We start from the raw sequence: 12,412 nt of genomic DNA on the forward strand, positions 1-12,412 counted from the left end.
ATATTGAAAAGAAACTTGAGCAATTTTTGGTCCCTTGGATCCTGGGGATGAATTCCTAGTAACAACAATTGTAGGAAGCCAAAGAATGATAAAGTCACTATCCTCATGGAGCTCACAATCTAATAGTAAAGAGAAGAAATATACACAAATATCTGTGAACAAGTATAATATGGAAACACAACAAAATAAATGGATAAAGTAACTTTACTCCTTACCAAGGCTAACCCCTCCACTTGTTCAAATGATTCCATACCATCCCTTCTCCAACAGATTGCCCCCTCTGCCATCACACTCTTTCCTTTATTTTTAAATCTCTCCTTGTCAAATGGCGTACCTCTTACTGCCTACAAACATGTCCATGTCTCCCTTATCCTGGAAAAAAAAATCTTCACTTGATTCTTCCATCCCTGCCAACTCATCCTATATCTCTTCTACCCTTGGTAGCTAAACGTCTCAAAAAGGTCATCTACAATAAATGCCTCTCTTTCTATCCTCTCACTCTCTTCCATACAGCTTACAATCTGGCTTCCTACCTCATTATCCCACCAAAACATCACTCTTCAAAATCATTACTAATAATCTCTAAGTTGCCAAATTTAAGGGCCTTTCCTTCATTCTCCTTCTCCTTGACTTCCCTGCAGCCTTTGACACTATCTAAAGATTTTTGAGACACCATTCTTTCCTAGTTCTCTTTCTATCAATCTGACTATTCCTTTTCTATCTTCAAAGTCCTTCATAACCTAGCCTAATTCTACCTTTCCAGTCTTCTTATACTTTACTCCCTGACACATACTCTTTGATCCAGTGACACAGGCATTTACACAGTTCTATGAATAAGACACTCCATTTCTTAATCCTTTGCATTTTTGTTTGGATGCCCCCCATGCCTTCAATTATAGGTGTCCTCGGCTTTGACTATTGACTTCTTTGGCTTCCTTTAAGTCCCAACTAAAATCCTACCTCCTATAGGAAGCCTTCCTTAGCCCTTCTGTTAATACCTTACCCTTGTTGTTTCTTGAATATAGCCTATTTTGTATATTTAAATGTAGTATCCTTCATTAGATTGTAAGTCCCTTAAGGGTAGGTACTGTCATTAGCCCTATATTGTCTTCCCAGTGCTTAACACAACACCTGACACATAGCAGGTGCTTAATAAATTTTTATTGATAGATTAAATTTGCTATTTGTACTTCAGTCAAAGGACAGCTCATCTCCAATATGAAAGTGAAGATTAGCGAAGGTCTCCATGTAAGCTGTGCTTTGAAGGATCAGTAGGTTCTGGATGCACAGAGGTGGGGTCATCTCTGGCAGTGCTTGACAATTTTACAGGATTGTTATGCTAAAAGACATCATGTTTTTAGAGCAAAAATCTAAGTCAGACAGGAAAACAACCAAACAATGAGGGCTTGAAAGCAATAGATAATTTCATCTAAATTGACTTTTTTGAAGAAAGTATAATGATAAATAGCATAACTATTTTATTGATATCCTTTTATTTTTACACCACTTTCATTTGCAAATTTCATCACCTACATCTCTCCAAAAAAGAGTCATCCCTTATGATCAAGTTTTAAAATGAAAGAGGGAGAAGAGGCAATTCAGCAAATCAATCAGCATATCAACTAAATCTAACAGTACATATTTCATACCTCTGCAAAGAAGCGAGAGAGGTACATTTTTTGTCCCTTCTCAAGGGCCAAGCCCTTATATATTTATACTACATTTTTTCATTTTTCCTTTCCATTTACATTGTTGCATTATTCACTGTTTATATTATTTTCCTGGTTTTGTTTTCTTCATCACTTCCAATAAGTCTTACAGTTTTCTGAATTCTATATGTTTATCATTTCCTTATGCTACAATAATAGTTCATTACATTTATGGAACACAATTTATTTAGCCATTACCCAGGAGATAGCCTTCTCTTTTGTTTCCAGCTCTGGGATATTATAAAAAAAATAAGTTTCTATGGATATTTTGTTTTATTATGCATTATTCCCTTTCTCTCTGCCTTTGACTTCCTTAGAGAATATACCTACCAAATCAGATCTCTAGGTAAAAGAATATGGACAATGTTGTTTTCTATTTAAAAGAGGAATTACAAACTATTCATTATATAAGTTCCTTATTAGTCAGGAAAAAGTTAGGAATTCTAATTCAGGGATGTTTTGTTAGAAGTCACAACTAAAAGTATGATTGGTATCATCTGTTTTTCTGCCAGATCCCAGCACACAATTCTATCTTCATCTGTGACTTTTCATAATTGCCCTCAGAAATGGCCTGTAAGTGTAGAGTCCAAAATCATTCAACTTCCACCAATTTCAATGTTTCTGTTTGTGTGTGCTTAGATAGTCTTGTGATAAATAGGAACAGAAGAAGAGAAAAAGAAAGAGAGAGACAGAAATAGAGAGATTTATGATGAAAGCCTAATAATAGAATAGGTCAGTTCGTAAGTGTCTTCCTGAGTAGTAGATAGAGCACCTGGCCTGAACTCAAATCAAATCGCAGCCACTTACTAGTTATGGGACCCTGGGGAAGTCATGTAATCCTATTTGCCTCAGTTCCTCATTTGTAAGATGAGCTGAAGAAGGAAATGGCAAAACACTCCAGTGCCTTGCCAAAAAAAAAAAACCCAAATAGGGTCTCAAAGAATTGGACATACTGAAATGTCAACAACAACAATAAATTGTCTTCTATCCCCTGCTACATAAGACTGGAATCAGTTATCTAATCAAACAAATCAGGAGAAATGTCTTGATAGATTTTGTTTTCACCCATCAGGAAATCATCTGGAGCAAAGAAACATAAATTAATTTTATTATCCAAGGAAATGGCATTTAATTCCAATCAGAGGACTTCCACTGGACTTATATTTTTTTTCTCTATTTACTAAGTCTCTTTCAACACCACATTCTATTATTGCTTTTAAAATAGAAGTTGTGCTTGTCCTTCATTTTTGAAGAGGACCATGACATCAGGGAAATGATGACATGAATTGCAGTTGACTTTGATTTGAGTGAGCGAGGGCTGTGCAGATCACCAGCCTCACTTTCTCCTTCAGAGCCATCTGGATCCAGTGAGCAAATATTCATCAGGATGACTGGAGATGACCCAGGATGTATTGGGAGACCCTGCCCCTTTTAGGATAAGGCCTTTTCAGGTACTTATTTAGAGGGAGGAAAGGCCCACTCAGTGAATAGTTCTCTTTAAGAAGTGAATCAAGGGATGGCCCCTTTAATTAGAAAAAAAAAGAGAAAAAAATTCAATCTGAGAGGGGAAAACCCTCAGGGTTGCTGTTCCAAACAGAAACAGTTACCATTCACTCTAAGCAAGGAGGGCCCAAAATACCAGAAGTAAGTGGAGCTTGGGCAAGGACCTATTGTGGTCCAATCTATGAGCTTCAGAATAAACTGGGTATAAGGTTTTGAGGAAGAAAGAAAGAGAGAGAGCGAGAGAGGGAGAGAGGGAGGGAGGGAGAAAGGAAGGAAGGAAGAAATCTAGCCAGTAAACTTTAAGTTAACTGGGCAGCTTCTGGTCATCAAAATTTACCTTCCTTTGGAGAGGAGGAGAGGGAGAGGGAAAGGGAGAGGACAAGCTGAGTTACCCAACTAGCTGGTCCCCATTCAGGCAGCTTAGTCTACTCACAGGTTGTGTTTGTCCTTCGTTTTTGAAGAGGACCATGACATCAGGAAAATGAATTAAAAGAGGGCCATCCCTTGACTTCTTTTTCTACAAAAAAACAAACAACAAAAAAAGAAAATGATCTATCACTCAATCAATGAGCATTTTTTAAATATCTATAATTGACTTATGCTAGCCATTAGTGAGACAAAGATAACAAGGAAACTCTCTCTGCCATCAAGATCTTACAGTCTGTAGGGAAGACTGCTGGTGCACATGTATGCTTATATAAAATATATGCAGAATAAGTAGAAGATAATTTGGGCATAAAACTGGAGAAATCAAGACAGGCCTCATGGAGCTGGGAAATGCAGTTTGATCTGAGTTTTGAAAGAAAGCAGCAATTCTAAGAGAAAGAGATTAGGAGAGGGAGCATCAGGGACAGGTTTTGCAAAGGCAAAGAGCTAGAAGAAGGAATATCTTGTCTAGGCAAGTGCAAGAAGGTCAGTTTGGGGGGGGGGGGTGGAGCCAAGATGGTGGACTAGAAAGACACACTTACACAGGGTCCTCCCACAGCCCATAAAATACCTGTAGAGAGGGACTCTCAACAAATTCTGGAGCAGCAGAAGTGGAGAACAACAGAGTGGAGGAGATTTCCAGCCCACAGTGACCTGATAGGCCCACAGAAACATTGGTTGTGCCAGACACAGAGCTGAGCGCAGAGCCCAGACTAACCTTGGCCAAGCGGTGCTACAGGACTCTGGAAGGAGAACACCTCGAGGGCAGAATCTCCAGTCACAGCAGAAGGTCCTCAGATCCCTTGGTGCACAGGCACCAAAGATCAGTGACAGGGTTTTATCAGCTAGCCAGGAAGGGAGAAAGGCCTTCCCCTAGTTCCAGCAGCAGGCAGCAGTCACAGACCCTGCACAGCAGCCCCTATGGAAGCTCCCTTGGTGGAGCATAAAAACCCCTGGGGGCATTGAAGACCTGAGTCTTACCTCAGCCCTGGGTGGAGGCCTTGGCCAAGCTGGTCTTTGTCTCACACTGAATGGTGGCCCTGCCCATCCAGCTTATCTGAAAATCAGCCCCTAGTGAGGACTTGGGAACTGGAGGCCAGGTGGCTGTGGAGAGGTAACTGCTAAAATTCTGGGCATAAAAATCTCTCTCTGTGTCCAGACCAGTATACACTTGACTGTGCCACCTTGGAGGAACTGAGATCTCACAGATTCCCAGAGTATACCCTAATCTTGACAAAGGACCCAAAAGTCAAGTAACTGGTTGAGAAAATGCCCAAAAAAGGGGGAAAAAAATAAGACCATACAAGGTTACTTTCTTGGTGAACAGATATCTCCTCCCATCCTTTCATGTGAGGAAGAACAATGCTTACCATCAGGGAAAGATATAAAAGTCAAGGCTTCTGTATCCCAAACATCTTAAATAAATATTCAATGGGCTCAGGCCATGGAAGAGCTGAAAAAGGATTTTGAAAATCAAGTTAGAGAGGTGGAGGAAAAGCTGGGAAGAGAAATGAGAGACATGCAAGAAAAGCATGAAAAGCAGGTCAACACCTTGCTAAAGGAGACCCAAAAAAATGTTGAAGAAAATACTACCTTGAAAAATAGGCTAACTCAATTGGCAAAAGAGGTTCAAAAAGCCAATGAGGGGAAGAATGCTTGAAAAAGCAGAATTAGCCAAATGGAAAAGGAGGTTTAAAAGCTCACTGAAGAAAATAGTTCTTTCAAAATTAGAATGGAACAGATGGAGGTTAATGACTTTATGAGAAAGCAAGAAATCATAAAACAAAACCAAAAGAATGAAAAATGGAAGATAATGTGAAATATCTCATTGGAAAAGCAACTGACCTGGAAAATAGAACCAGAAGAGACAATTTAAAAATTATGGGACTACCTGAAAGCCATGATCAAAAGAAGAGCCTAGACATCATCTTTCATGAAATTATCAAGGAAAACTGCCCTGATATTCTAGAACCAGAGGGCAAAATAAATATTGAAAGAATCCACTGATCACCACCAGAAAGAGACCCAAAAAGAGGAACTCCTAGGAACATTGTGGCCAAATTCCAGAGTTCCCTGGTCAAGGAGAAAATATTGCAAGCAGCTAGAAAGAAACAATTTAAGTATTGTGAAAATACAATCAGGATAACACAAGATCTAGCTGCTTCTACATTAAGGGATCAAAGGGCGTGGAATATGATATTCCAGAAATCAAAGGAACTAGGACTAAAACCAAGAATCACCTACCCAGCAAAACTGAGTATAATACTTCAGGGGAAAAAATGATCTTTCAATGAAATCGAGGACTTTCAAGCATTCTTGATGAAAAGACAACAGCTGAAAAGAAAATTTGACCTTCAAACACAAGAATGAAGAGAAGCATGAAAAGGTAAACAGCAAAGAGAAGTCATAAGGGACTTATAAAAGTTGAACTGTGTACATTCCTACATGGAAAGACAATATTTGTAACTCTTGAAACTTTTCAGTACCTGGGTAGTTGGTGGGATTACACACACACACACACACACACACACACACACACACACACACACACAGAGCACAGAGCTCAGAGTAAGTTGAATAGGATGGGATCATATCTTTTTTTTTTTTATACTTTTAACATTTATTTTCACAAAATTTTGGGTTACAAATTTTCTCCCCTTTTATCCCCTCCCCCCCGAGACCCAAGCATTCTAATTGCCCCTATGACCAATCTGCTGTCTCTTCTATCATCCCTCTCTGCCCTTATCTCCATCTTCTCTTTTGTCCTGTAGGGCCAGATAGCTTTCTATACCCCTTTACCTGTATTTCTCATTTCCTAGTGGCAAGAACATTACTAGACAGTTGTTCCTAACACTTTGAGTTCCAACTTCTTTACCTCCCTCCCTCTCCACCCCTTCCCTTTAGAAGGCAAGCAATTCAATATAGGCCAAATCTGTGTAGTTTTGCAAATGACTTCCATAATAGTTGTGTTGTATAGGACTAACTATATTTCCCTCCATCCTATCCTGTCCCCCATTACTTCTATTCTCCTTTGATCCTATCCCTCCCCATGAGTGTTGACCTCGAATTGCACTCTCCTCCCCATGCCCTCCCTGCTATCATCCCCCCCACCCTGCTTGTCCCCTTATCCCCCACTTTCCTGTATTGTGAGATAGGTTTTCCTACCAAAATGAGTGTGCATTTTATTCTTTCCTTTAGTGGAATGTGATGAGAGTAGACTTCATGTTTTTCTCTCACCTCCCCTCTTTATCCCTCCACTAATGAGTCTTTTGCTTGCCTCTTTTATGAGAGATAATTTGCCCCATTCAATTTCTCCCTTTCTCTTCCCAATATATTTCTCTCTCACTGCTTGATTTCATTTTTTTTAAGATATGATCCCATCCTCTTCAATTCACTCTGTGCACTCTGTCGCTATGTATGTGTGCGTGTGTGCATGTGTGTGTGTAATCCCACCCAGTACCCAGATACTGAAATGTTACAAGAGTTGCAAATATTGTCTTTCCATGTAGGAATGTAAACAGTTCAACTTTAGTAAGTCCCTTATGACTTCTCTTTGCTGTTCACCTTTTCATGGTTCTCTTCATTCTTGTGTTTGAAAGTCAAATTTTCTTTTCAGCTCTGGTCTTTTCATCAAGAATGCTTGAAAATCCTCTATTTCATTGAAAGACCAATTTTTCCCCTGAAGTGTTATACTCAGTTTTGCTGGGTAGGTGATTCTTGGTTTTAGTCCTAGTTCCTTTGACTTCTGGAATATCCTATTCCATGCCCTTCGATCCCTTAATGTAGAGGCTGCTAGATCTTGTGTTATCCTGATTGTATTTCCACAATACTTGAATTGTTTCTTTCTAGCTGCTTGCAATATTTTCTCCTTGAACAGGGAACTCTGGAATTTGGCCACAATGTTCCTAGGAGTTTCTCTTTTTGGATCTCTTTCAGGCGGTGTTCTGTGGTTTCCTTGAATATTTATTTTGCCCTCTGGTTCTAGAATCTCAGGGCAGTTTTCCTTGATAATTTCATGAAAGATGATGTCTAGTCTCTTCTTTTGATCATGGCTTTCAGGTAGTCCCATAATTTTTAAATTGTCTCTCCTGGATCTATTTTCCAGGTCAGTTGTTTTTCCAATGAGAAATTTCACATTATCTTCCATTTTTCCATTCTTCTCGCTTTGTTCTGTGATTTCTTGCTTTCTCATAAAGCCCTTAGCCTCCATCTGTGCCATTCTAATTTTGAAAGAACTATTTTCTTCAGTGAGCTTTTGAATCTCCTTTTCCATTTGGCTAATTCTGCTTTTGAAAGCATTCTTCTCCTCATTGGCTTTTTGAACCTCTTTTGCCAGTTGAGTTAGGCTAGTTTTCAAGGTGTTATTTTCTTCAACATTTTTTTTGGGTCTCCTTTAGCAGGGAGCTGATCTGCTGTTCATGCTTTGACTGCATGTCTCTCATTTCTCTTCTGAGTTTTTCCTCTACCTCTCTAACTTGATTTTCAAAATTCTTTTGGAGCTCTTCCATGGCCTGAGCCCATTGGGTGGGCTGGGACTCAGAAGCCTTGATTTCTGTGTCTTTGCCTGATGGTAAGCATTGTTCTTCCTCATCAGAAAGGAAGGGAGGAAATGCCTGTTCACCAAGAAAGTAACCTTCTATAGTCTTATTTCTTTTCCCTTTTCTGGGCATTTTCCCAGCCAGTGACTTGACCTCTGAATATTCTCCTCACACCCACCTCGCCTCCTGATCCTCCCAGCCAGTGTTTGGGGTCTGAGATTCAAATGTTGCTTCCAGCCTTATGGCTTTTGGCGGGGGCAGGGCTGCTATTCAGTGTGAGATTAAGTTCAGGTGCTGAGGTTGGGGCAGGGCCTCCTCTCAGGCTCAGTTCACTCAAGGGGTTTATGCACAGACCTTCCACAATGGATTCAGGCTCCCGCCCGCTTGGGGAGCCCGGGTCTGCAGCTGCCTCTCAGCTTCTACCTCCCGGGGGGGGGGGCCTGAGTTATGGGGGCACCCCACTCCCCTCTCGACCCGCCAAAGAGACTCTCTCACCCACCCCCGTCACCTGTGGGTGGAGGGACTTGTGTGGCCGCTGGAGATTCCGTCCCTGATGCCTGCTTGGATCTCTTTCTCTCAGTGCCGCGGCCGCGGCAGGTCTGGGCTGGGCTCCGCATCTGCAGCGCGATGGACCTTTTGTGAGAGGTTTGCAGGTCCCTCTGTGGGTGGAGGGACCCACGTGGCCGCTGGAGATCCCGTCCCTGAAGCCCGCTCGGATCTTTTCCTCTCAGTGCCGCGGCCACGGCAGGGCTACACTCAGATCCTAGTCCCGGCGCCCAGTCCGCAGCGCAAAGGACCCCCCGCGAGAGGTTTGCAGGTCTCTCTGGAACAGACATCTCCCTCTCTCCAATGTTCTGTGGCCTCTGTGTGCAGAATTCGCCGTGAGTTACTTCCCTGTAGCCGTTCTATGGGTTGTGGGTTCAGAGCTATGTGTATGTGCATCTTTCTACTCCACCATCTTGGCTCCACCCCCGGGATCATATCTTTAAAAAATGAAATTAAGAGGTGAGAGAGAAATATATTGGGAGGAGAAAGAGAGAAATGGAATGGGGCAAATTATCTCTCATAAAAGAGGCAAGCAAAAGACTTTCTAGTGGAAGGAAAAAGAGGGGAGGTGAGAGAAAAATATGAAGCTTACTCTCATCACATTCGACTAAAGGAAGAAATAAAATGCACAATCATTTTGGTATGAAAACCTATCTTACAATACAGGAAAGTGGGGGAGAAGGAGATAAGCAGGGTGGGGGGGATGATGGAAGGGAGGGCAGTGGGAGGAGGGAGCAATTCGAGGTCAACAGTCTTGGGGAGGGACAGGATCCAAAGAGAGAACAGAAGCAATGGGGGGCAGGATAGGATGGAGGGAAATATAGTTAGTCTTAAACAACATGACTATTATGGAAGTCATTTGCAAAACTACACAGATATGATCTATATTGAATTGCTTGCTTCCCAAAGGGAATGGGTGGGGAAGGAGGGATGAAGAGAAGTTGGAAGTCAAAGTTTTAGGAACTACTGTTGAGTATTGTTCTTACTACTAGGAAATAAGAAATACAGGTAATGGGGTATAGAAAGTTGTCTGGCCCTACAGGACAAAAGAGAAGATGGGGACAAGGGAAGGGAGGGATATTAGAAGAGAAGGCAGATTGGTGATAGGGGCAATTAGAATGCTCATCATTTTGGGGGGAGGAGAGAAATGGGGAGAAAATTTGGAACCCAAAATTTTGTGAAAATAAATGTTAAAAGTTAAATAAATAAATTTTTAAAAAAAAGGTCAGTTTGGCTGAACCACAGTCTGTAAAGGGGAAACCTGGAAAGGTAGGATGGAGTCAGGTAAAGAGTTTTAAATATCTTGTAAATGAAACATTTCATTTGAAATATAATAATGCTGGCAACAAACAAGATATTCTGGTTCAGTATTCATTATGATGAAAACTTTTACACTTGCTCCCAAACAAATTTCTCCATGGTCAAGAGAAGTGTTATGATTTTTATCATTGATTGCTTTCAGATAAGGAGCCTCATCCTTATTGAGGCCTCCTATCCAACCTCTGAGCTTCCTTTCTGTTTCCATGATTGTATCAATACAGAATAGAGATCTATGTATGGCTCCCTTTGACTTCAGGTCTTCCATTTTCTGTGGTACCTATCTTTTGAGGGTAGAACAGTGCACTCAGAGATGAACATTCTTACATTTAGTCATATTCATATCCCAATGATTCTGATATTCTGTAGATCACCATCCAAACCCCATTCCATATGCCTTACCACTTGATTCCTTGTTCCCATACCTCTCCATACTCACATCCCAAAGTTTCATCCTAACTCCAATCAACCCTTCCACTGAGCCCTCTAAAATGCCTGTCCCATAGGCAACAATTTCTTTTCATCCTGTCTTTGGTTGTTCCATTAATTCAGTCTACTAGCTCTTACTGAAACCTGGTTTCCCCCTAATGACACAACTTCCCTGGCACCCTTTCCAGTGCTGGCTGTACTTTCATTTATTTTCCTTGGATCATTGCTCAAGGTCAGGGAGTTGGAATACTCCTTGCTCCCCATTACTACTTTTAGGTCTTCCCCCTTCCTTTGTCTAGTAACCTCTCTTCCTTTGAGGTTCTTGCTTTTCATATTTACCACACAATCAAAATCCTTATAGACAAAAATTATCTACAGAACTCCTAGAACTTCCTTCCTTCCTTGATTATCTAGTCCACAATTTTTCTTCCCTCCCTAACGCCTGCCCTCATGCTATATAATGATTCTCCCTCAAATACTCTATCTACTCAGTTCCTCAATCTTCTATGAGCTACTCCTATGTCCACTTGAGCCACACAAAAGATACCCATGATCTTGTCATCACTCACAAATGAACCACCTCTATGTTCAAGAATTCTGAATTCTCATAATTTGACCATAATCAACTTTTCATCTCTCCCTCTCCTTTGCCTTACAAAACCCTACTCTTTGTCCACACGATGACTTCCAATACCTCAATTCTTCATTTTTCCCCCGGGTTCTCTCTCCTGCACTAGGCATTCTTTTAACTACCATCTCTGTGCTGATGATTCTCCAATCTATCTATCCTGCGCTAATCTCTTTGTTGACTGCCAATCTCACATCTCCAATTGTCTTTCAGACATCTCAGACTGGAGGTTTAGTAGACATCTTAAACTAATTATGTCCAAAATGGAACATTATCTTTCTCTCTAAGTGCTTTCTACCCCATTTCCCTATCAAAATAAAAGGCAACACCATCTTCCTAGTCCCTCAGACTTTCAACCTGACTTTCAACCAGTAGTCATCCTGGACTTCTGTCTTTCATCTCCCTATATTCAAGCTGTTGCCAAAGAGGGTCTGTTGATTTCATCTTTGCAATACTTTCCCATATGCCTCCTTCTTTCCTCCAACACTGCCACATCTCCAGTGCATGACACATGGATTATTGCAATAACCTGCTAATGAGTCTGCCTGCCTCAAGTCTCACTTCAATCCATCCAATATTCAGCCATTAAAGTGATTTTCCTAAAGCATAGATTTGATATTCCCTTACTCAATAAACTCCAGTGACTTCCTCTTACCTCCAGAATCAAATACAAAATTCGCTGGCATTCAAATCCTTCCATAACCTGGCCTCCTCCTGTCTTTTCAGTCTTCTTACACCTTAACACATTGACACAATCTAGATCCAGCAACACTGACCTGTTGACTGTTCCATGAATAAGACACTCCGTCTCTCAGCTCCTAGTCTTTTCTCTAGATGTTCCCCATGCCTGGAACTATGTCTCATGGGATGGGGACAAGGAAGGAAGAAAAGAAGACCTTTACATGATAACGTTATTATATATTTAAAAGGAATAGCAGGTTGTACATGGTAGATTTGCAATTTCAGGAGAAATTATCTTTTTATGATACTATGTTATGGAAATTCTTGTTTTATTACATAAACTGAAAATAAAGTAAATAAAATCTTAAGAAAAGATTTATATGTCTCCTCTACTCTGACCACTGACCTTCCTGGCTTCCTTTAAGGCCCCACTAAAAACCTACCTTCTATAGGAGGCTTTCCCCAACCCTATTAATTATTTCCTATTTATCTTTATATATCTTATTTTCTAAATATTTGTTTGAATGTTATCTTCTCCACTCAACTGTAAGCTGCTTGAGGACAGAAAGTGTCTTCTGCTTCTTTTTGTATCTCCAGTTCTTAGTACAGTTATGGGCACATAATAGGTGCTTAAT

The sequence above is a fragment of the Notamacropus eugenii genome, chromosome 1 (genome assembly GCF_028372415.1).
Source record: "Notamacropus eugenii isolate mMacEug1 chromosome 1, mMacEug1.pri_v2, whole genome shotgun sequence".
NCBI classification, from domain to species: Eukaryota; Metazoa; Chordata; class Mammalia; order Diprotodontia; family Macropodidae; genus Notamacropus; species Notamacropus eugenii.